The sequence below is a fragment of the Pan troglodytes genome, chromosome 10 (assembly GCF_028858775.2).
Source record: "Pan troglodytes isolate AG18354 chromosome 10, NHGRI_mPanTro3-v2.0_pri, whole genome shotgun sequence".
NCBI classification, from domain to species: domain Eukaryota; kingdom Metazoa; phylum Chordata; class Mammalia; order Primates; family Hominidae; genus Pan; species Pan troglodytes.
This window is the reverse complement of record NC_072408.2, coordinates 15,436,730-15,462,231: the sequence shown is the minus strand read 5'-3', so window position 1 is coordinate 15,462,231 and position 25,502 is coordinate 15,436,730. Positions and strand designations below refer to the sequence as shown.

Genomic DNA, 25,502 nt, shown 5'->3' with positions numbered 1-25,502 from the left:
TATTGAAAGTTTCTCTTTTTTTAAAAATAATTAACAGGTTTAAGAGAATGTATCTCCTGATTTACTCCTTTCACTGCAGATATCTATTGCCTTTTCAGTCTAGCAGCCCTCTCCTCTATAGAAACTCACACGTCCTACTCCAGTCACGTGGCTCTCATGGGTGCTGCCATGTTCTCACATGACTCCACCCCTCTGGCCTCAGTTGATTGGTCCAGGGATGAGCATCTGGCCTAAATTGGCCAATCAGAATTCTTCCCTTGAATATTTGTCCAAACTGGAACTAGACCAAGTTAATCATTCTCTGTGATGACAGGAACTGTGTGTAGTAAGAAATACAGGAGCTTTTGTGGCCACGTTTCTCACCTTATGGAGAAAAGGCTTGAGTAAGAAGAAATTAAGCCAGTATGCAGACAAAGCTAGAGACAGAGATGGAGAGAGAGATCTTGTGGTAAGCCCCTTGGTTTTTATCATTCTAGTATATGCTTGCTACTACATACAACCAAGACTTTCACCTGAGGGCTTTCTCAAAGTCAGGCATGGAGTATGTCAGAAAAGCCACAGAAGCCAGGTGCAGTGGCTCACTCCTGTAATCCCAACACTGAGAGGCTGAGGCAGGTGGATCACAAGGTCAGGAGTTCGAGACCAGCCTGACCAACATGGCAAATCCCCGTGCTACAGAAAATAAAAAAAATCAGCAGGGCATGGTGGCAGGTGCCTGTAATCCCAGCTACTCAAGAAACTGAGGCAAGAGAATCGTTTGAACCTGGGAGGCAGATGTTGCAGTGAGCCGAGATCATGCCACTGCAGTCCAGCCTGGGTGACAGAGCAAGACTATGTCTCAAGAAAAAAGAAAAAGAAAAGCCAGAGAGTTGATGCCCTGGGACCAGTCCTCAGCCAGTGACGGATGGGAGCCAGGCTATAAATGCTTCAATATCTTTGCCCCCTGGATGGAACAACTTTGAAATGCATTCCACATCACCTCCCAGAGGTCCCCAGTGGGGTTAAATCCTAGTTGCCTGGAGTGGTAAGCTGCTCATTGAAGCCCCTTGTGTGGCCTCCTGCCTTTCCATGAATCATTTCCTCACTCCCCTATTGGTATTCCCTGGAATCATCTCCTAAATAATCCACTTGCAATCCTGTCCCTCTTTCAGGATCTGCTTGGGGTTGGGGTTGGGGAGTGCAGACAAAAACATGATCCCTTTTCCACTCCACACTAGTAAGATGAGTTTCTGTCACTGACAACCAAGAGTTCTGACTATTACCTCCTTCTGAGATAATTCCTAAAATGTATTTGGGAATTTCCCCACCTCCACCCCACTGCCTATGTCATCAATATGTAGATTTCTTAACAAAGTTTAATGGTATTCTTTGATCAACATCAAGTTTCACAAAACACACTGCACTTTCATAAGGGCTCCCCATGACAGACAGATCAGCCATTCAAAAGAAGGGAAGTGTCAGAGATGGCTCTGCTAGACTCATGTGTTTTTCAGTAGAATCCGGGTCAGGATGGTGTGGTCGGGAGATGCTTCTGGAGCTCTGGGACCCACAAGCCTGCGTGTCCCATGGTGGAGTATTAGGACAACTTGAAAACATAGTGGCAGGAGGAGGCTTCCTCTCTCCCCTGCAGTTCATCCTTCAACACACCCAATGTGCTCAATAGATATTGGTTAAATGAATAATGGGGCCGGGCATGGTGGCTCACGCCTGTAATCCCAGCACTTTGGGAGGCTGAGGCGGGTGGATCACCTGAGGTCAGGAGTTCAAGACCAGCCTGGCCACAGAGGAAGGAGAAGCACTGGAACCTGGGAGGCAGAGTTTACAGCACGCTGAGATGGCACCACTGTACTCCAGCCTGGGCAACAGAGCGAGACTCAAAAAAAAAATAATGGATTTATTCCTTCCAAACTGCAGCTCACCAAAAGAAGACCAACACGCATCACAATGTTGTGGCCATAATCACCACAGTGACAATAATAAATATAATCAACTCTTGAGCCAGCCACCCCCACTAAACCTAGTGGATCACATCTGGTGTTTCACTTTGGGGATGTTTTAGTGGTCATTGTAGATTGTCGCCTGACTGCTGGCTGTTTCTACCATGTTTCAGGAATATAGAGATGTGTACAGATGACCCCTAAAATTAATTAGTATGCAATTCTCAAAGAGACAAACTGTACCCCAAAAGCTACTGGAATGAAAAAAAAAAAGTTTTAATTCTCAAAGAGACAAACTAGATAGTAAAAGCATTTATGTTCCCTTGGAGAATCTTCCCACCAAGGACTCAAAGTTTTCTCCAGACCAGGGAATGCCTGGGGCCTTGGAGGTTCCCAATTCTGGTATCAACTCCCATTCTCCTTTAGGTCCAGTTTTCTCAGAGGAGCATACATTGTTCATTGCCACCAAGGGTATCCAAGGACACAAACTGAAGATAATAGTGCTTTATTGTCTCTCAGTCATCTTTCTCTCCCACATGCTGGAAGGAGAGCCAAGTCCAATTTATCCAATTACAAAATAGCAACATTGGCATCATGAGATCAGCTAACAAAACTTTCAGAGGCAATCTATCTTCCTACCAAAAGTAACCAACATCTGTGGAGCACTTACCATGACTAAGGGTCAACATAAGTGGTTTGCATGCTGCATGCATCAGGATGGACTAGGTTATGCTGCAGTAACAAATTAACCCCAGAGTCTCAGCAGCTTAGCAACCAAGGTTGATTTCTTACATTCCATGTCCACAATGGGTTGGCTGGGTATGGTGTGCTCCATATGGCCACTCAAAGACCTAGAATGATGGAAATTCTACCATCTTAATGCAGGGATTCTCCCATAGTTACTGCACCAGGAGATGAGAGAATAAGATAGTTATTCCCAAGCCCTCAAAAGCTGTAGATTAGAGGTGATGTCAGTGACTTCCACTTATAGAGCATTGGACCCTAGCATGGATCCATCTAACTACTGGGGGTCTGGGGAATACGGGGAGCACAATGAAATCCCATGAGCAGTAACCATTCCTGCCAGCATGCATTATTTCAGCTGAACCTCACAACCCCATGGAATATAGAACAGAGGCTTGGGGAGTTATGGGACCTGCCCCAAGGCGTCATAGATAATGAGTTTCAGAGCTGAGATATGACCCTCGGCCTGGCAGGATTCAAACCACTATGCTGCATACTCATCACAAAATGCTATGAAATTCCTCATACAGCAAAACACCACACCAAGTAAAAAGAAAGCCAAGTTATGCAAATACAAAATAGAACTCCCCTGACACTTCACCTCCTCACCCACCCCACCCCCACGGAAAGAATCAACCTATGCAAATAACTGGAATGAAATTCTCAGGCAATTTCAGCAGGGGAAATGGGGTTATCTCATCTGGGTCTCACATCCGACCTCGTCAAGACAAGACCTTCCCTAAACTTCACCTGAACACCTGGACACACTGTCACGTCTTGCCGCTTCCTGTTACTGGAAATGCAATGATGGTGTCTTTATACAATTTATAGGTCTTTCTCTAAGTGCCAAGATAAATGTCATCTCTGTACCTGCATATCATTCAGAGGTAGGCAAGCTTCTATGTAAAGTACTAGATAGTAAATATTATAAGCTTTGCAGGACTCATGTGATCTCCATCCTATATATTTTTTGTTTTTGTTTTTGTTTTACAATTTTTTTTTCTTTTTAAATAGGGTCTAAAAAGAAAATAAAACGTATCCATGTTGTGATATGGATGAACGTTAAAAACATGCTCAGTGAAAGAAGCGGACATGAAAGGTCATATATTGTACAATTCCATTTATATGCAATGTTCAGACTAAGCCAATTGACAGAGATAGAAAGTAGATGAGAGGTTTCCAGGGGCTGCAGGAGGGGACATGCAGAGTGACTGCTGAATGGATATGAGGCTTCCAATTGAGGTGTTGAAAAAGCCCTGAAACTAGGTATTGGTGATAATTGCACAACATGATAAATGTACAAAATGTCACTGAATTGTACACTTTCAGATGCACAAAATGGTAAACGTTGCATATATTATACCACAATTTTATTCATTTATTTTAAAGATAGAGTCTCACTCCATCACCCAGGCTGCACTGCAATGGCACAATCTTAGCTCACTGCTGCCTTTACCGCCTGGCCTCAAGCAATCCTCCCACCTAGTCTTCCAAGTAGCTGGGACTACAGGTGAACCCTACCACACACAGCTTTTTAAATTTTTTTACAGAGTTGCATTCTCACTATATTGCCCATACTGGCCCAAACTCCCGGCTTCAAGTGATTCTCTCATCTCAGCCTCCCAAAGTGCTGGGATAACAGGTTTAAGCCATCAGGCCAGGCAATTTTTAATTCTTATGCGAAATTTTCATTTAATAAATTCCTAGGATTAAAAAAATGTTGATCAACATGGGGATTAGAGGAAAAAATAATTTTAAACAAGAGAAAAAATTAAATGAGATGATGTACATGTATACAGTGCCTGGCCTCATGATCACTGAGTCCACTGCAGCTTTTTTTTTTTTTTTTTTTTTTTTTTTTCCATACAGGGTTTCACTCTGTCACCCAGGCTGAGTACAGTGGCATAATCACGGCTTACTGCAGCCTCAACCTCCTGGGCACAAGTGATCCTCCCACCTCAGCCTCTCAAGTAGCTGGGACTACAGGTGCACACAACCACACCTAGCTATTTTTGTTGTTATTGTATTTTTGGTAGTGGCAGGGTCTCACCATGTTGCCCAGGCTGGCATCTTGAACTCCTGGGCTCAAGCGATCCTCCCACCTCAGCTTCCCAAAGTGCTGGGATTACAGGTGTGAGCCACCATGCCCATCCTGTTGTAGCTATTTTAATAGTGCTGGTGAACAATAATTTGCTCTCCCTATAAAAACAGGACATACTAAGCCAAGGAAAGCACCAATCTAGTTTGTTCTCCCCAGATCTTCAAAATGTTGGAATTAGTATAAGGGTCCAAAATATTTCATGTGGTGAATTAGTATGAGTCCAAAATATTTCATGTGGTTTTTTTTTTTTTTTTTTTTTTTTTTTGGAGATGCAGTCTCGTTCCATCATCCTGGTTGGAATGCAGTGGCGCGATCTCGGCTCACTGCAACCTCCGCCTCCCGGGTTCAAGCAATTCTCCTGCCTCAGCTTCCCGAGTAGCTGGGATTACAGACATGTACCACCACGCCCGGCTAATTTTTGCATTTTTAGTAGAGATGGGGTTTCTCCATGTTGTCCAGGATGGTCTTGAACACCTAGGTTCAAGAAATCTACCCATCTCAGCCTCCCAAAATGCTGAGGTTACAGGCATGAGCCACCGTGTCCGACCTCTAACTTTTCATTATGGAAATTTCCCATATGCACAAAAGACAGGGAGAGAATTACACCATGTACCCCCATGCACCCATCATCCCACTGCAAGAACTTGTCAACATTTCTCCAATCTCATTCCAGTTCCCACTTTTCTTTTCCTTCTTGCTATTTTAGGATATTTTAAAACAAATTCCAGACACTTCATTTCACCCACGTCCATAACACACCGGGGTGCATTCTTGATGTAAGGATTTTGTTTTGTTTTATAACCCCCATGCCATTGCCACAGTTAATAGATTTAACATGAAGAAACTAAGATTCTTGCAGGTGGAGAAAAGATCTAATTACCACCTTAAAGCCTCTCCTACTAGCGCTTCTCAGATCTGAACGTGTATGCAAATCACCTGGGCATCTTGTTAAAATGCAGATTCTGGCCCAGCAGGTCCTTCCAGGTGAGCCCTGGGAGTCTTCAATTCCAAAAGCTTCCAGGTAACGCAATGCTGAGGGTCCATGAATCACACAAAAGGAAGGGTCGGCCAAACACCCACAACAACTGGGTGCAAAGTCCTGACTGTTCCTGACTGCAGGGCCTTCAGTGAACGGGGAAGCTGGGGACCATTTGGGAAAGAAGGGAGGTTTTTTGTATCAGCTCCAGGCCTTGTAGAACTGCCAGGAAATAACAGACACAAGGTCAGCAAAGTCTAACCAACAGCACGAGTGCATTCATATTCCACAACAACTGCAGCAAAGAACCATGGAATGGGTGGCTTCAAACAATGTCTGGGCCGGGTGCCCTGACTCACACCTAAATAATCTCAGCACTTTGGGAGGCTGAGGTTGGTGGATCACTTGAGGCCAGGAATTCGAGACCAGCCTGGCCAATATGGCAAAACCTCGTCTCTACTAAAAATACAAAAATTAGCCATGCATGGTGGCAGGCACCTGTAGTCCCTGCTTCTTGGGAGGCTGAGGCAAGAGAATGGCTTGAGCCTGGGGGGTGGAGGTTGCAGTGAACTGAGATCGTGCCACTGCACGCCAGACTGGGCAACAGAGTAAGCCTCTGTCTAAAAAAATAAAAAATAAAAATAAAAATAAAAAATTGTCTGGAGGCCAGAAGTCCAAAGTCAATCAAATGTCAGCAGGAGCATGCTCCTTTAGAGGTTCTAGGGGAGAATCCATTCCTTGTGCTTCCAGCTTATAGAGGCTGCTAGAATTCCTCAACTTGTGGCTGCATGATCCAATCTCTGCCTCTGTGATCACCTTGCCTCCTCCTCTTCTGTCTGGGTCTCCTCCTCTGCAGAAAGAGTGTCAGGCCTCTGAGCCCAAGCTAAGCCATCATATCCCCTGTGACCTGCATGTACACATCCAGATGGCCGGTTCCTGCCTTAACTGATGACATTATCTTGTGAAATTCCTTCTCCTTGCTCATTTCCTTGCTCTCCTTGCTCAAAAGTTCCCCTACTGAGCACCTTGTGACCCCCACTCCTGCCTGCCAGAGAACAACCTCCCTCTTTCCTTTACCTACCCAAATCCTATAAAATGGCCCCACCCCTATCTCCCTTCACTGACTCTCTTTTTGGACTCAGCCCACCTGCACCCAGGTGAAATAAACAGCTTTATTGCTCACACAAAGCCTGTTTGGTGGTCTCTTCACACGGATGCATGTGAAATTTGGTGCCGTGACTCAGATCGGGGGACCTCCCTTGGGAGATCAATCCCCTGTCCTCCTGCTCTTTGCTCTGTAAGAAAGATCCACCTACGACCTCAGGTCCTCAGACTGACCAGCCCAAGAAACATCTCACCAATTTCAAATCTGGTAAGTGGCTTCTTTTTACTCTCTTCTCCAGCCTCCTTCACTACCCCTCAACCTCTTTCTCCTTTCCATCTTGGCACCACACTTCAATCTCTCCCTTCTTTTAATTTCAATTCCTTTCATTTTCTGGTATAGACAAAGGAGACACGTTTCATTCATGCACCCGAAACTCCGGCACTGCTCACAGACTAGGGAAGGCAGCCTTCCCTTGGTGTTTAATCATTGCAAGGACGCCTCTCTGATGATTCACCCAGGTTTCAGAGGTGTCAGACCATGCAGGGATGCCTGCCTTGGTCCTTCACCCTTAGCAGCAAGTCCTGCTTTTCTGGGGGAGAGGCAAGAACCCCTCAACCCCTTCTCCTTCACCCTTAGCAGCAAGTCCCGCTTTTCTGGGGGAGGGGCAGGAACCCCGACCTCTTATCTCTGCACCCCGATCCCTTATTTCCATGCCCTGACCTCTTATCTCTGCACACCGATCCCTTATTTCCACAACCCACCCTCTTATCTCTGTGCCCTGATCCCTTATTTCCACAACCTGACCTCCTATCTCTGCACCCCAACCCTTTATTTCTGTGCCCCAACCCCTTTCCCGCTTTTCTGGAAGGAAAGAAAGCCCCACCCCTTCTCTTCGTGTCTCTATTCTCTCTTTTCTCTAGGCTTGCCTCCTTCACCATGGGCAAGCTTCCGCCCTCCATTCCCCTTTCTTCTCTCTTAGCCTGTGTTCTTAAAAACCTAAAACCTCTTCAACTCACACCTGACCTAAAACCTAAATGCCTTATATTCTTCCACAATGCCACTTGACCCCAATACAAACTCGACAGTAGTTCCAAATAGCCAGAAAATGGCACTTTCAATTTTTCCATCCTACAAGATCTAGATAATTCTTGTCATAAAATGGGCAAGTGGTCTGAGGTGACTGACGTCCAGGCATTCTTTTACACATCGGTCCCTCCCTAGTCTGTTCCCAGTGCAACTCATCCCAAATCTTCCTTCTTTCCATCCCACCTGTCCCCTCAATCCCAACCCCAAGCATCGCTGACTCTTTCTAATCTTCCTTTTCTACAGACCCATCTGACCTCTCCCCTCCTCGCCAGGCTGAGCTAGGCCCGAATTCTTCCTCAGCCTCTGCTCTTCCACCCTATAATCCTTTTATCACCTCCCCTCCTCACACTGGGTCCGGCTTACAGTTTCATTCCATGACTAGCCCTCCCCAACCTGCCCAGCAATTTCCTCTTAAAAAGTTGGCTGGAGCTAAAGGCATAGTCAAAGTTAATGCTCCTTGTTCTTTATCCCAAATCAGATAAGGTTTAGGCTCTTTTTCATCAAATATAAAAATCCACCCCAGTTCATGGCTCGTTTGGCAGCAACCCTGAGGTGCTTTAGAGCACTAGACCCTAAAAGGTCAAAAGACCGTCTTATTCTTAATATACATTTTATTACCCAATCTGCTCCCGACATTAAATAAAACTCCAAAAATTACATTCCGGCCCTCAAACCCCACAATAGGACTTAATTAACCTCGCCTTCAAGGTGTACAATAATAGAGTAGAGTCAGCCAAGTAACAACATATTTCTCAGTTGCAATTCCTTGCCTCCACTGTGAGACAAACCCCAGCCACATCTCCAGCACACAAGAGCTTCCAAACACCTAAAGCGCAGTGGCCAGGCATTCCTCCAGAACCGCCTCCCCCAGGAGCTTGCTACAAGTGCCAGAAATCTGGCCACCAGGCCAAGGAATGCCTGCAGTCCTGAATTCCTCCTAAGCCATGTCCCATCTGTGCGGGACCCCACTAGAAATCGGACTGTTCAACTCACCTGGCAGCCACCCCCAGAACCCCTGGAACTCCAGCCCAAGGCTCTCTGACTGACTCCTTCCCAGATCTTCTTGGCTTAGCAGCTGCAGACTGACACTGCCTGATCGATAGCCTCAGAAGCCTACAGGACCATCACAGAAGCTCTAGGTTACTCTCACAGTGAAGCGTAAGTCCATCCCCTTCTTAATCAATACAGAGGCTGCCCACTCCACATTACCTTCTTTTCAAGGGCCTGTTTCCCTTGTCTCCATAACCGTTGTGGGTATTGACAGCCAGGCTTCTAAACCTCTTAAAACTCCCCAACTCTGGTGCCAACTTAGACAATACTCTTTTAAGCACTCCTTTTTAGTTATCCCTACCTGCCCAGTTCCCTTATTAGGACGAGACACTTCAACTAAACTATCTGCTTCCCTGACTATTCCCAGACTACAGATACATCTCATTGCCACCCACCTTAACCCACAAGTAGAAGATACCTCTACTCCCTCCTTGGTGACCTATCATGCACCCCTTACCATCTCATTAAAACCTAATCACCCTTACCCCGCTCGATGCCAATATCTCATCCCACAGCATGCTTTGAAAGGATTAAAGCCTGTTATCACTCACCTGCTACAGCATGGCCTTTTAAAGCCTATAAACTCTCCTTACAATTCCCCCATCTTACCTGTCCTAAAACCAGACAAGCCTTACAAGTTAGTTCAGGATCTATGACTTATGAACCAAATTCTTTTGCCTATCCCCCCAAGGTGCCAAACACATATACTCTCCTATCCTCAATTCCTCCCTCCACAACCCCTTATTCTGTTCTGGATCTCAAACATGCTTTCTTTACTATTCCTTTGCACCCTTCATCCCAGCCACTCTTCGCTTTCACTTGGACTGACCCTGACACCCATCAGGCTCAGCAAGTTACCTGGGCTGTACTGTCGCAAAGCTTCACAGACAGCCCCCATTACTTCAGTCAAGCCCAAATTTCTTCCTTATGTGTTACCTATCTCAGCATAATTCTCATAAAACCACACGTGCTCTCCCTGCTGATCGTGTGTGACTAATCTCTCAAACCCCAACCCCTTCTACAAAACAACAACTCCTTTCCTTCCTGGGCATGGTTGGATAATTTCACCTTTAGATACCTGGTTTTGCCATCCTAACAAAACCATTATATAAACTCACAAAAGGAAACCTAGCTGACCCCATAGATCCTAAATCCTTTCCCCACTCCTCTTTCTGTTCCTTGAAGACAGCTTTAAAGACTGCCCCCACCCTAGTCTTGGTTCCCTGACTGGGAAGCGAGGTAATTGACGGAAAGTCGAGGCAGCCCGTTAGATGGCTTAGGCCTGCCCTGTGGAGCATCCCTGCGGGGGACTCCGGCCAGCTTGAGCGATGCGGATCCTGAGAGCTCTCCCGGGTAGGCAATTGCCCCGGAGGAATGCCTCGTCAGAGCAGTGTGTGGTAGGCCCCCATGGAGGATCAACACACTGGCTGAACACAGGGAAGGAAGAGGCACTTGGAGTCCGGACATTTGAAACTTGGTAAGACTGGTCTTTGGAACTTGCCCACTCCATTTGAGTGGAAGCGTGGCCTGATCACCCACGGCGTGCCTGTACTGGCACTTTGGATTTTGTTTTTGACTTGACTTGAATTGCTTGATACTTTGGTTTTGGTTTGACCTGGCTTGGATTTCTGGATACTCTCATTTTGGTTTTGATTCTGGTTTGGAGAAAACTGAAAAAGTGTGTGTGTGTCCCTTTGACCCATTCTTTGTTCTGTGGTGTGCGTGTGGTGTGAGCTTGGTGTTTTGTCTCGAGGAAACGTGGGTCAGATACAAAGTAAGCCTACTCCGCTAGGAACTATGTTGAAAAACTTTAAGAAAGGACTTAATGGAGACTTTGGGGAACTTAGAACTTTGTGTGAAATAGATTGGCCACCATTAGAAGTAGGGTGGCCATCAGAAGGAAGCCTGGACAGGTCCCTTGTTTCTAAGGTATGGCACAAGGTAACTGGTAAGTCAGGACACTCAGACCAGTTTCCATACATAGACACTTGGTTACAGCTGATGCTAAACCCCCCACAGTGGCTAAGAGGACAGGCAGCAGCAGTGCTAGTAGCAAAGTGACAGACAGCCAAGGAAGGATCCCGCTCCATCCGCCGAGGGAAATCAACTCCTGAAGTTCTGTTCGACCCAACATCAGAAGATCCATTGCAGGAGATGGCACCAGTGATCCCAGTGCTGCCCTCTCCTTACCAGGGAGGCAGGCTCCCCACTTTTGAGTCCACAGTGCTTGCGCCTCCACAAGACAAACATATCCCTAGGCCACCCAGAGTACACAAGGTAGGAGGTGAGGACTCGGGAGAAACCCCTCCCTTGGCAGCTCGTTTAAGACCCAAAATGGGGACACAAATGCCCCTGAGAGAGCAGCGGTATACTGGGATAGATGAGGATGGTCACGTGGTTGGGAGGCGTGTTTTTGGGTACCAGCCCTTCACCTCTGCCCACCTTCTCAACTGGAAAAACAATACCCCGTCCTGTACCGAAAAGCCACAAGCTCTGATTGATTTGCTCCAAACTATTATCCAGACCCATAACCCCACCTGGGCTGATTGCCACCAGTTGCTCATGTTCCTCTTTAACACAGATGAAAGGCGGAGAGGGCTCCAAGCAGCAACTAAGTGGCTAGAGGAACATGCACCAGCTGATTACCAAAACCCCCAAGAGTATGGAAGGACCCAGTTACCAGGAACTGACCCCCAGTGGGACCCACATGAAAGAGAGGATATGCAAAGGCTAAACCGAGACAGGGAAGCTCTCTTGGAAGGATTAAAGAAGGGAGCCCAGAAGGCCACAAATGTTAACAAAGTCTCTGACGTCATTCAGAGAAAAGAAGAAAGTCCAGCACAATTGTAGGAGAGACTGTGTGAGGCCTATGGTATGTATACTCCTTTTGATCCTGATAGCCCTGAAAATCAAGGCATGATTAACATGGCTTTAGTTAGTCAAAGCGCAGAAGACATTAGAAGAAAACTGCAGAAACAGGCTGAGTTTGCAGGGATGAACACATCACAGTTATTAGAAATAGCTAACCAGGCGTTTGTAAACAGGGATGCAGTAAGCCGTAAGGAAAACCACAGAGACAATGAACGTCAGGCCCAGCGAAACACCGACCTGTTAGCGGCAGCAATCAGAGGGGTCCCCCCAAAGAGGCAAGGGAAGGGGGGACCCGGGAAGGAAACTCAGCCTGGCTGTCAGAGCTTGCAGCGTAATCAGTGTGCTTATTGTAAAGAAATAGGACATTGGAAAAACAAATGCCCTCAGCTAAAAAGAAAACCAGGTGACTCAGAGCAGGAGGCCCCGGACAAGGACGAAGGGGCCCTGCTCAACCTGGCAGAAGGGTTATTGGACTGAGGGGGACTGGGCTCAAGGACCCCCAAAGAGCCTATGGTCAGGATGACAGTTAGGGGTAAAGACATTGATTTTCTTGTAGATACCGGTGCTAAACATTCGGTAGTAACCACCCCGGCCGACCCCTTATCCAAAAAGATTATTGGCATCATCGGAGCCAAGGGAGTTTCAGCAAAGCAAGCTTTCTGCTTGCCTCGGACTTGTGCTGTAGGAGGACATAAAGTGATTCATCAGTTTTCGTACACACGTGACTGTCCCTTGCGCTTTTTGGGAAGGGACTTGCTTAGCAAACTGAGAGCCACTATCTCTTTTACAGAGCATGGCTCTTTGCTGCTAAAGTTACCCAGAATGGGAGTCATTATTACCCTTACGGTCCCCCGACAGGAAGAATGGAGACTTTTCTTAACTGAGTGGGGCCAAGAGATAAGACCAGCTCTGGCTAAGCGGTGGCCAAGAGTGTGGGCGGAAGACAACCCTCCAGGGTTTGCAGTCAACCAAGCCCCCGTACTTATAGAAGTTAAGCCTAGGGCCCAGCCGGTTAGGCAAAAACAGGAGCCGGTCCCCAGAGAAGCTCTTGAAGGTATCCAGGTCCATCTCAAGTACCTAAGAACTTTTGGAATTAGAGTTCCTTGTCAGTCTCCATGGAACACTCCCCTCCTGCCTGTTCCCAAGCCCAAGACCAAGGACTACTGGCCGGTACAGGATTTGCGCTTGGTTAATCAGGCTACAGTGACTTTACATCCAGCAGTACCTAACCCGTACACATCGCTGGGGTTGCTGCCAGCTGAGGACAGCTGCTTCACCTGCTTGGACCTGAAAGATGCTTTCTTTAGCATCAGATTAGCCCCTGAGAGGAAGAAGCTGTTTGCCTTTCAGTGGGAAGATCCGGAGTCAGGTGTCACTACTCAGTACATTTGGACTGGGCTTCCCCAAGGGTTCAAGAACTCCCCCACCATCTTCGGGGAGGAATTGCCTCGAGACCTCTAGAAGTTTCCCACCAGAGACCTAGGCTGCGTGTTGCTCCAGTACGTTGATGACCTTTTGCTGGGACACCCCATGGCAGTCAGGTGCACCAAAGGAACAGATGGTCTACTCCAGCACCTGGAGGACTGTGGGTATAAGATGTCCAAGAAAAAAGCTTAGATCTGCCGACAGCAGGTACATTACTTAGGATTTACTATCCGAAAGGGGGAGAGCAGCCTAGGATCAGAAAGAAAGCAGGTCATTTGAAATCTACCGGAGCCTAAGACCAGAAGGCAGGTGAGAGAATTCTTATGGGCTGTGGGGTTTTGCAGACTGTAGATCCCAAATTTTGCAGTATTAGCCAAGCCTTTCTATGAGGTCACAAAGAGGTGGGGACCGGGGATTTTTGAATGGGGATCCCAGCAACAGCAAGCCTTTCATGAGATAAAGGAAAGATTTATATCAGCCCCAGCCCTGGGGCTACACGATCTAAAAAAGCCTTTTCCATCGTATGTGTCAGAGAGAGAAAAGATGGCAGTTGGTGTTTTAATCCAAACTGTGGGTCCCTGGCCGAGGCTGGTGGCCTACCTCTCTAAACAACTAGACGGGGTTTCTAAAGGATGGCCCCCATGTTTAAGGGCCTTGGCAGCAACTGCCCTGCTAGTACAAGAAGCAGATAAGCTGACTCTTGAACAAAACCTGAACATAAAGACCCCCCCATGCTGTGGTGACTTTAATGAATACTAAAGGACATCATTGGCTAATGAATGCTAGACTCACTAAGTACTAAAGTTTGCTCTGTGAAAATCCCCGTATAACCATTGAAGTTTGTAACACCCTGAACCCCGCTATCTTGCTCCCAGTATCAGAGAGCCCTGTTGAGCATGACTGTGTAGAAGTGTTGGACTCAGTTTACTCTAGCAGACCTAACCTCCAGGACCAGCCTTAGGCATCAGTAGACTAGGAACTATACGGGGCTGGGAGCAGCTTCATCAACCCACAAGGAGAGAGATGTGCAAGATATGCGGTGGTAACTCTGGACACTGTTGCTGAAGCCAGATCGTTTCCCCAGGACACTCCAGCTCAGAAAGCTGAACTCATTGCTTTAATTCGGGCCTTAGAACTCAGTGAAGCTGAGAATGTCAACATTTACACTGACTCTCAATATGCCTTTTCAATCCTTCAAGTGCGTAGAGCATTATATAAAGAAAAGGGCCTATTGAACTCTGGGGGAAAAGACATAAAATATCAACAAGAAATCTTGCGATTATTAAAAGCCGTATGGAGACCCCACAAGGTGGCAGTTATGCATTGCAGAGGACATCAGCGAGCTTCCACCTTGGTGGGTTTAGGGAATTCCCGCGCTGACTTAGAGGCTCGAAAAGCAGCATCTGCCCCCTTCCGGGCATCAGTCACAGCCCCCCTGCTCCCTCAAGCACCTGAACTTGTACCTACTTATTCTAAAGAAGAAAAGGACTTTCTCCAGGCAGAGAGAGGACAAGTGATGGAGGAAGGATGAATTCGGTTACCGGATGGGAGAGAAGCTGTGCCACAGCTGCTAGGAGCTGCAGTTGTACTGGCTGTGCATGAAACCACCCATCTAGGTCAGGAATCACTTGAAAAGTTGTTAGGCTGGTATTTCTACATCTCGCATTTGTCAGCTCTTGCCAAAACGGTGACGCAGTGGTGTGTTACCTGCCGACAGCATAATGAGAGGCAAGGTCCAGCCGTTCCACCCGGCATACAAGCTTATGAAGCAGCCCCCTTTGAAGATCTCCAGGTGGAATTCACAGAGATGTCAAAGTGTAGAGGTAACAAGTATTTACTAGTTCTTGGGCGTACCTACTCTGGGTAGGTGGAGGCTTATCCAACACGAACTGAGAAAGCTCGTGAAGTAACTCGTGTGCTTCTTCGAGATCTTATTCCTAGATTTGAACTGCCCTTACGGATCGGCTCAGATAACAGGCCGGCATTTTTGGATGACTTAGTATAGAAGGCGGCAAAGATATTAGGGATCACATGGAAACTGCATGCTGCCTACTGGCCTCAGAGTTCCAGAAAGGTGGAGCGAATGAATCAAACTATCAAAAATAGTTTAGGGAAAGTATGTCAGGAAACAGGATTAAAATGGATACAGGCTCTCCCTATGGTATTATTTAAAATTAGATGTACCACTTCTAAAAGAACAGGATATTCCCCTTATGAAATTTTATATCATAGGCCCCCTCCTATACTGCGGGCACTTCCAGGCACTCCCTGAGAGTTAGGTGAAATTGAGTTACAGCGACAGCTACAGGCCTTAGGAAAAATTACACAAACAATCTCAGCCTGGGTAAATGACAGATGCCCTGTTAGCTTATTCTCCCCAGTTCACCCTTTCTCCCCAGATGATCGAGTGTGGATCAAGAACTGGAACGGAGCCTCTTTGCGTCCACAGTGTAAAGGACCCCAGACTGTCGTCCTGAGCACTCCCACCGCTGTGAAGGTAGAAGGAATCCCAGCCTGGATCCACCACCGCCATGTAAACCTGCAGTGCCTGAAACCTGGGAGGCAAGACCAAGCCCAGACAACCCTTGCAGAGTGACCCTGAAGAAGATGACAAGCCCTGCTCCAGTCACACCCGGAAGCTGACTGGTCCACGCACGGCCGAAGCATGAGGAAGCTCATCATGAGATTCATTTTTCTTAAATTTTGGACTTATACAGTAAGGGCTTCAACTGACCTTACTCAAACTGGGGACTGTTCCCAGTGTATTCAACAGGTCACCGAAGTAGGACAGCAAATTAAAACAATCTTTCTGTTCTGTAGTTATTATGAATGTATAGAAACAATAAAAGAAACTTGTTTGTATAATGCCACTCAGTACAAGGTATGTAGCCCGAGAAATGACCGACCTGATGTGTGTTATAACCCATCTGAGCCCCCTGCAACCACCGTTTTTGAAATAAGAAGAAGAACTGGCCTTTTCCTAGGTGATACAAGTAAAATAATAACTAGAACAGAAGAAAAAGAAATCCCCAAGCAAACAACTTTAAGATTTGATGCGTGTGCAGCCATTAATAGTAAAAAGCTAGAAATAGGATGTGGTTCTCTTAACTGAGAAAGGAGCTAAAGAATAGAAAATAAATATGTTTGTCATGAGTCAGGAGTTTGTAAAAATTGTGCCTATTGGACATGTGTTATTTAAGTTACTAAAAAAAGAACAAAAAGGACCCGGTTTATCTTCAGAAGGGGGAAGCCAACCCCTCCTGTGCTGCCGGTCACTGTAACCCACTAGAACTAATAATTACCAATCCCCTAGGTCCCCGTTGGAAAAAGGGAGAACGTGTAACCCTGGGGATCAATAGGACAGGGTTAAACCCTCAAGTTGCCATTTTAATTAGAGGGGAGGTCCACAAGTGCTCTCCCAAACCAGTATTTCAAACCTTTTATGAGGAGCTGAATCTGCCAGCACCAGAATTTCTGAAAAAGACAAAAGATTTATTTCTCCAATTAGCAGAAAATGTAATTTTCTTACTTAATGTTACTTCTTGTTATGTATGCGGAGGAACCACTATCGGAGACAGATGGCCTTGGGAACCCCGAGAGTTGGTGCCTACTGATCCAGCTCCTGATATAATTCCAGTTAGAAGGCCGAAGCTAGCAACTTCTAGGTCCTAAAAACCTCAATTATTAGACAATACTGTATAGCTAGAGAAGGGAAAGACTTTATCATCCCTGTAGGAAAGCTTAATTGTATAGCACAGAAGTTGTATAACAGCACAACAAAGACAATTACTTAGTAGGGCCTAAACCACACTGAAAAGAATCCATTTAGTAAATTTTCTAAATTAAAAACTGCTTAGGCTCATCCAGAATCTCATCAGGACTGGCCGGTTCCCGCTGGACTATACTAGATATGTAGGCACAAAGCCTACATTCGGTTACCTTATAAATGGGCAGGCAGTTGTGTTATTGGCACTATTAAGCCATCTTTTTTCTTATTACCCATAAAAATGGGTGAGCTCCTACGTTTCCCTGTCTACGCCTCCCGAGAAAAGAAAGGCATAGTTATAGGAAACTGGAAAGATAATGAGTGGCCCCCTGAAAGGATCATTCAGTATTATGGGCCTGCCACATGGGCACAAGACGGCTCATGGGGATACCGAACCCCCATCTACATGCTCAATTGGATCATACTGTTGCAGGCCATCTTAGAAATAATTACTAATGAAACTGGCAGAGCTTTGACTGTTTTAGCTTGGCAAGAAACCCAAATGAGGAATGCTATCTATCAGAATAGACTGGCTTTAGACTACTTGCTAGTAGCTGAAGGAGGAGTTTGTGGAAAATTTAACTTAACCAATTGCTGCCTACAAATAAATGATCAAGGACAGGTGGTTAAAAACATAGTCAGGGACATGACAAAGGTGGCACATGTGCCCGTACAGGTTTGACACAAGTTTAATCCTGAGTCTTTATTTGAAAAATGGTTTCCAGCTATAGGAGGATTGAAAACCCTCATTGTAGGTGTATTGCTAGTGATAGGAACTTGCTTGCTGCTCCCCTGTGTATTACCCTTGCTTTTTCAAATGATAAAAGGTTTTGTAGCTACTTTGGTTCATCAGAAAACTTCAGCACACGTGTGTTATATAAATCACTATCGCTCTATCTCACAAATAGACTCAAAAAGGAAAGATGAGAGTGAGAACTCCCACTAAAAAGTGAAAATGCTCAAAGGGGGGAAATATGGTATGAGACCACCACTTCTCCTGTTGTCCTTCCCAGTTTCTCCCCAACCTCACCTTTTCCCTAGTTTATAAGACAGCAAAAAGGAGAAAGCAAAAAGTTGGAAAAACAGAAGTAAGATAAATAGCTAGACGACCTTGGCGCCACCACCTGGCCCTGGTGGTTAAAATAACAATAATATTAACCCCTGACCAAAACTACTGGTGTTATCTGTAAATCCCAGACATTGTATGAGAAAGCACTGTCAAAACTTTTTGTTCTGTTAGCTGATGTATGTAGCCCCCAGTCACGTTCCTCACGCTTACTTGATCTACTGTGACTTTTTCACGTAGACCGCTTAGATTTGTCAGCTCTTAAAAGGGCTAGAAATTTCTTTTTCAGGGATCTCGGCTCTTAAGACACGAGTCTGCCGACGCTCCCGGCCGAACAAAAAAACCTCTTCCTTCTTTAATCCAGTTTCTGAGGAGTTTTGTCTGCAACTCTTCCTGCTACACGAGCTCTCCGTGACTCATCCCAACCCTTTTCATTACACACAGCCGAAGTGCAGCGCTGTGCAGTTGAAATTCTTACACAAGGACCAGGATCGCGTCCTGTAGCCTTTTTGTCCAAACAACTTGACCTTATTGTTTTAGGTTGGCTGTTATGTCTCTGTGCAGCAGCTGCTGCCACCCTAATACTTTTAAAGGCCCTTAAAATCACAAACTATGCTCAACTCACTCTCTACAGTTCTCATAATTTCCAAAATGTATTTTCTTCCTCACACCTGCCACATATACATTCTGCTCCCCAGCTCCTTCTGCTGTACTCTTTGTTGAGTCTCCCACAATTACCATTGTTCCTGGCCCGGACTTCAATCCGGCCTCCCCCATTATTCCTGATACCACACCTCACCCTTATGACTGCATCTCTCTGATCCACCTGACGTTCACCCCATTTCCCCACATTTCCTTCTTCCCTGTTTCTCACCCTGACCACACTTAGTTTATTGATGGCAGTTCCACCAGGCCTAATTGCCACACACCAGCAAAAGCAGGCTATGCTACAGTACAAGCCACTAGCCCTCCTCTTAGAACCTCTCATTTCCTTTCCATCGTGGAAATCTATCCTCAAGGAAATAACTTCTCAGTGTCCCATCCGCTCTTCTACTACTCCTCAGGGATTCTTCAGGCCCCCTCCCTTCCCTACACATCAAGCTCAGGGATTTACCTCCACCCAGGACTGTCAAATTAGCTTTACTCAACATGCCCCGGGTCAGGAAACTAAAATAACTCTTGGTCTACGTAGACACTTTCACTGGATAGATAGAGGCCTTTCCCACAGGGTCTAAGAAGGCCACCACGGTCATTTCTTCCCTTCTGTCACACATAATTCCTCAGTTTGGCCTTCCCACCTCTATACAGTCTGATACCAGACTGGCCTTTATTAATCAAGTCAGCCAAGCATTTTTTCAGGCTCTTAGTATTCAGTGAAAGGTTTATATCCCTTACAGTCCTCAGTCTTCAGGAAAGGTAGAACAGACTAATGGTCTTTTAAAAACACACCTTACCAAGCTCAGCCACCAACTTAAAAAGGACTGGACAATACTTTTACCACTTTCCCTTCTCAGAATTCAGGCCTGTCCTCGGAATGCTACAAGGTACAGCCCATTTGTTGTGGGAAGTCAGGGACCCCAAACGGAGGGACCGGCTGAAGCCATGGCAGAAGAACGTGGATTGTGAAGATTTTATGGACATTTATTAGTTCCCCAAATTAATACTTTTGTAATTTCTTATGCCTGCCTTTACTGCCATCTCTAAACATAAATTGTAAAGATTTCATGGACACTTATCACTTCCCCAATCAATATCCTTGTGATTTCCTATGCCTGTCTCTGCTTTAATCTCTTAATCCTGTCAGCTGAGAAGGATGTATATCGTCTCAGGACCCTGTAATAATTGCGTTAACTACACAAATTGTACAGCATGTGTGTTTGAGCAATATGAAATGTGGGCATCCTGAAAAAAGAACAAGATAACAGCAATTGTTCAGGGAATAAGAGAGATAGCCTTAAACTCCGACCGCCAGTGAGCCGGGCAGAACAGAACCATATTTCTCTTCTTTCAAAAGCAAATGGGAGAAATATCACTGAATTCCTTTTCTCAGCATGGAACGTCCCTGAGAAAGAGAATGCGCACCTAGGGGTAGGTCTCTGAACTGGCTCCCCCGGGGCGTACCTGTCTCTTATGGTCGAGATTGCAAAGGTGAAATAAACGCCAGTCTCCCATAGCGCTCCCAGGCTTATTAGGAAAAGGAAATTCCCGCCTAATAAACTTTGGTCAGACCGGTTGATCTCAAAACCCTGTCTCCTTATAAGATGTTATCAATGACAATAGTGCCAAAACTTCATTAGCAATTTTAATTTCACTTCGGTCCTGTGGTCCTGTGATCTCGCCCTGTCTCCACTCGCCTTGTGATATTCTATTACCTTGTTAAGTACTTGATGTCTGTCACCCACACCTATTCGTATACTCCCTCCCCTTTTGAAACTCCCTAATAAGAACTTGCTGCTTTTTGTGGCTTGCGGGGCATCACGGATCCTACCCATGTGTGATGTCTCCCCCGGACGTCCAGCTTTAAAATTTCTCTTTTGTACTCTGTCCTTTTATTTCTCAAGCCAGTCGACACTTAGGAAAATAGAAAAGAACCTACGTGATTATTGGGGCAGGTCCCCCGATACCCACTGGATCTCCTGTGTAGACCCTCCTTTTTATTAGGCCCCAGTCTCATTCCAGACACAAGACCAACTTGGACTGTGCCCCAAAAAACTTGTCATCCCTACTATCTTCTGTCTAGAAGAGATTCACCATTCTCAACTACTCATATATGCCCTGCTCTTGTTTACACTGGTGGTTTACACTGTTTCTCCAAGCTATCACAGCTGACATCTCCTGGTGTTATCCCCAAACCACCACCTTAACTCTTAAATAATCTTTGCTGGCAAGGCTATGCTGAACCTCCTTAGGCACTCTCTAATTAGATGTCCTAGGTCCTCCCAATTCTTAGTCCTTTAATACCTGTTTTTCTCCTTCTCTTATTCCGTTTAGTTTTTCAATTCATACAAAACTGTATCCAGGCCATCACCCATAATTCTAAATGACAAATGTTTCTTCTAACAACCCCACAATATCACCCTTTACCACAAAATCTTCTTTCAGCTTAATCTCTCCTACTCTAGGTTCCCATGCCACCCCAATCCCGCTCGAAGCAGCCCTGAGAAACATCGCCCATTGTCTCTCCATACCACCCCCCAAAAATTTTCACCATCCCAATACTTTACCACTATTTCATTTTATTTTTCTTATTAATATAAGAAGACAGGAACGTCAGGCCTCTGAGCCCAAGCTAAGCCGTCATATCCCCCGTGACCTCCATGTACACATCCAGATGGCCTGTTCCTGCCTTAATTGATGACATTCCACCACAAAATAAATGAAAATGTCCTGTTCCTGCCTTAACTGATGACATTATCTTGTGAAATTCCTCTCCTTGCTCATCCTGGCTCAAAAGCTCCCCTACTGAGCACCTTGTGACCCCCACTCTTACCTGCCAGAGAACCCCCCTTTTTCCTTTACCTACCCAAATCCTATAAAATGGCCCCCCCATCTCCCTTCGCTGATTCTCTTTTTGGACTCAGCCCACCTGCACCCAGGTGAAATAAACAGCTTTATTGCTCACAAAAAGCCTGTTTGGTGGTCTCTTCACACGGACGCGCATGAAAAAGTGTGTCCTTTTTTTTTTTTTTTTTTTGAGATGGAGTTTCACTCTTGTTGCCCAGGCTGGAGTGCAATGTCATGATCTCAGCTCACTGCCACCTCCTCCTCCTGGGTTCAAGTAACTCTCTTGCCTCAGCCTCCCCAGTAGCTGGGAATGCAGGCATGCGCCACCATGCCCGGCTAATTTTGTATTTTTAGTAGAGATGGGGTTTCTCCATGTTGGTCAGTCTGGTCTCAAACTCCTGACCTGAGGTGATCCACCCGCCTCGGCCTCCCAAAGTGCTGGGATTACAGGCATGAGCCACTGCGCCCGGACAAAAGTGTCCTCTTATAAGGACACTTGTCTTTAGATGTACAGCCTACCTAAATTATTCCAGGAGAATCTCAAGATCCTTAACTTAATTACATCTGCAAAGACCCTTTTTCCAAATAATGCCACCTCCACAGATTCTAGGCACAAGGATCTGGATATATCTTGTGCAAAGCCACCATTCAGCTCACTCCACTAGAAAGAGGAAAAACAACGAAGTAACAAAAGGCGCAGAAGAAAGAACAGATGCAGCTTGTGTGGCAGTGGCCATCAAGGCAGGCTGGGGTAAAACTGTGTTAACAGAACCCCCAGATGGAACTCAAGTGTGGCCGTCTACTCCCAGCTACTCACAGAGAACGTTTCTGTTTCTGACAGCAGAGTAAGAGAAGGGGTGGGAAGAGAGAGAGCCCATTCTCTGTTGGCCTAATTCCTAAGGAATTGTGCCTCTGCCTTCGGGTCATTCTCAAGTCTTGTTCAAGGATAAAATGATTTATTGATGGCCGTAATTAAAAAGCAATGCCAACAGAAGCAGCCTCAGCATTTTTCATTTGTACTTACACATGAGCAAGAGCAGTTTAGGGAAACGGGTGTCTTCAGGTTCTGTTTTCTCCATCTAGAAAAGGGCTGCCTTCGTGGAATGCTGGTCCTGGGGAGAAGCCTCATTTCTATAGCAGGAATTGACAGAGTTTTAAATTCTGATTGGTACACGGAGCTACCCGTCCTCATTTCAAGCACTTCTGGTTTGTTCTGGGTTCAGTGGATGAGCAATGAGTAGAAATCTGGGGAGGAGGATTTGGAGTGAGCGTGGTTTTGATCCCCAGAGGGAGCTGTTTTTCCATCAATGTCTTGACTGTGATTCAGAATGGGCTTCTCCGCTCAAGATGGGAGTACTGGGCTGATTTAAGGCAGGTGATTGACTTGATTTGGTGGCTACTTTTATACTAGCTGGTTAACGAGCTATTTTCTTCATTAGTTTCAGGCATGTGAGCTTAATGAAGCATTGGACCTCCCAAATTACAAGGAAAATACAGATATAGCTTATGTGGTAGGTTCAAAGGAGTTAGTGAACAAACACAGTAGGGCCACAAATTATTGTTAAAGACATGAATGCATGAAAGTGTATCTATGTCCAAATGCACTCTCTACAACCATACTGTTCCACCTGAAAATTTGTACATAGAAATTCAGCAAATGCTTGGACAGGGGATAATCTCAGAAGTATTCTGACTAAATAGCATGGCTTATTTTCATATCACTAAAGTAATTTCTTCTCAAATTGACTCTGGACTAAATATTATGATACCTACTTGCTCCGATTGTACTTAACCACCTGCAAATAAGGTGGAGGCAGTGGTAAGAGGAGCTGTTGAATGAAATTAAACATTTGTTGGATGCCTACTGGAGATAAAGCCCTGTGCTTTGTGCCAGGAAGATTCCAGAATAAATGAGGCACAGACCTACTCTCAGGAAGCTTTTGCAAACTAATGGAGAAAACACATCTGCAGGCAATGACTTATGGTGTAAGAGGAAATGGGGCCAGGTACGGTGAATCACACCTGTAATCCCAGCACTTTGGGAGGCCGAGGTAGGTGGATCAATTGAGGTCAGGAGTTCAAGACCCCCCTGGCCAACATGGCGAGACCCTGTCTCTACTAAAAGTACAAACAAAAAAAATGAGCCAGGCTTGATGGTGTGCACCTGCAATCCCAGCTACGTGGGAGGCTGAGGCACAAGAATCACTTAAACCTGGGAGGTGGAGACTGTAGTGAGCCGAGATCCCACCACTGCACTCCAGCCTAGAAGACAGAGCGAGACTCTGTCAAAAAAAAAAAAAAAAAAAAAAAAGGAAATAAGATTGGTGTTGAATGGGAAATCTAGGCAGGATGGAATGACAGGAGAGCGCCCACTTGCCCAGCTCCAATAACACTTTTGACAGCCATGACAATATTGCAGGGACACCCATTCCTCATGGTATCTGAAGTCCCATGAAGGCTTGAGTCTGGAGGCTGGTTCAGTCTTGACTTTAAGATCAGGGGATACAAGGAATGATTTTCATCTATCCCAAGCCAATAGTCCAGCCAAAAATCTAGGTCTGAGATGATAAGAAAAAGCAAGTCATCACCCATGTCAACCATTTCATCATCATCATCATCATCATCATCATCATCATCAAAAACAAAAGACAGACCTGTAACCGTCTTGTGTGCCTGGCTCTCATCTTAGTTCAAAATATAGAAGTAAATTCTATGGCCAGCGAACAATGACCAAAAGAGCTCTCATCACTCTTGTCTGCCACCATGTAAGACATTCCTTTTGCCTTCCACCATGATTTCGAGACTTCTTCAGCCACATGGAACTGTGAGCCCATTAAACATCTTTTTCTTTATAAATTACTCAGTCTTGAGTAATAAAATAGTGGTTTGTCCACAACATCAATGAATGATGCTGTTACTTGTTCCAAACACATATCATTTAAGAGGTTTGGATAAACAACAACCTAAAATAAATAAGCACTAAGCAAACTCAGGGCTACATAAACCCTGTGGTGAGGTAACTGACAATGGGTACAACTGGGACACTTTACTGTTAAATCACCTCTATCTACATGTGCCCAAGCAGTGAGGTACTTGGTTTTAACCCTAAAAAATCATGGTGCACATTTACTCCTGCCTTCCAACTGGGCTCTAACGTCACCTCCTCAGAGAAGCCCGCTTTTCTGTGCTTCCACTCTGCATTTTTTCAGCATTTAGTAGAGCATCAGTCACCATCCATATCTGGGAACAATGATTGTAAGAAACAGAAACCCATTTGCATGAGCTTGAGGACAAGGAGCCCACCTTATCTCTAACAGGCAAACTCATGGGCACAAGAAACAAATGAGCGGCCATGAGAGAATGGAAACTGCAGTTACAGAAACCAAAATTCCTCTTTCTTGCTCTCAGAAGCCCATGGTCTCTTTTTTTTTTTTTTTTTTTTTTTTTTTTTTTTTTTTTTTTTGAGACGTAGTCTCCCTCTGTCACCCAGGCTGGAGTGCAGTGGTGTGATCTCAGTTCACTGCAAGCTCCACCTCCTGGGGTTCACGCCATTCTCCCGCCTCAGCCTCCCAATTAGCTGGGGCTACAGGCACCCGCCACCACACTCAGCTAATTTTTGTATTTTTAGTAGAGATGAGGTTTCACCTTGTGAGCCAGGATGGTCTCGATCTCCTGACCTCGTGATCCGACCATCCTGGCCTCCCAAAGTGCTGGGATTACAGGCTTGAACCACCGTGCCCGGAAGCCCATGGTCTTTCTTATGAGCCCTGTGGACTTTCTTATCTCTTCTTCTCACTCACAACCAATTTTCCCTTTTTGCTGGTGGCCCATCATGGCAGCCAGCAGAGCCCACCGCAAGCTGATCAGTCAG

At 45.7% G+C, this 25,502-nt stretch overlaps 1 protein-coding gene across 18 annotated transcripts in view; it reads right to left on the bottom strand.

Annotated features, from left to right (window-relative positions):
* Window positions 1-25,502, bottom strand: part of LOC129136506 (putative glycosyltransferase ALG1L2) — a 164,484-nt gene that overhangs the window by 42,739 nt on the left and 96,243 nt on the right. For all 18 annotated transcript variants that reach the window (XR_010147966.1, XR_010147972.1, XR_010147964.1 and 15 more), the window contains one exon: window positions 1-25,502. This exon is cut by the window's left edge and continues 6,004 nt beyond it; it is cut by the window's right edge. The gene's annotated coding sequence lies outside the window, so the exon portion shown is untranslated.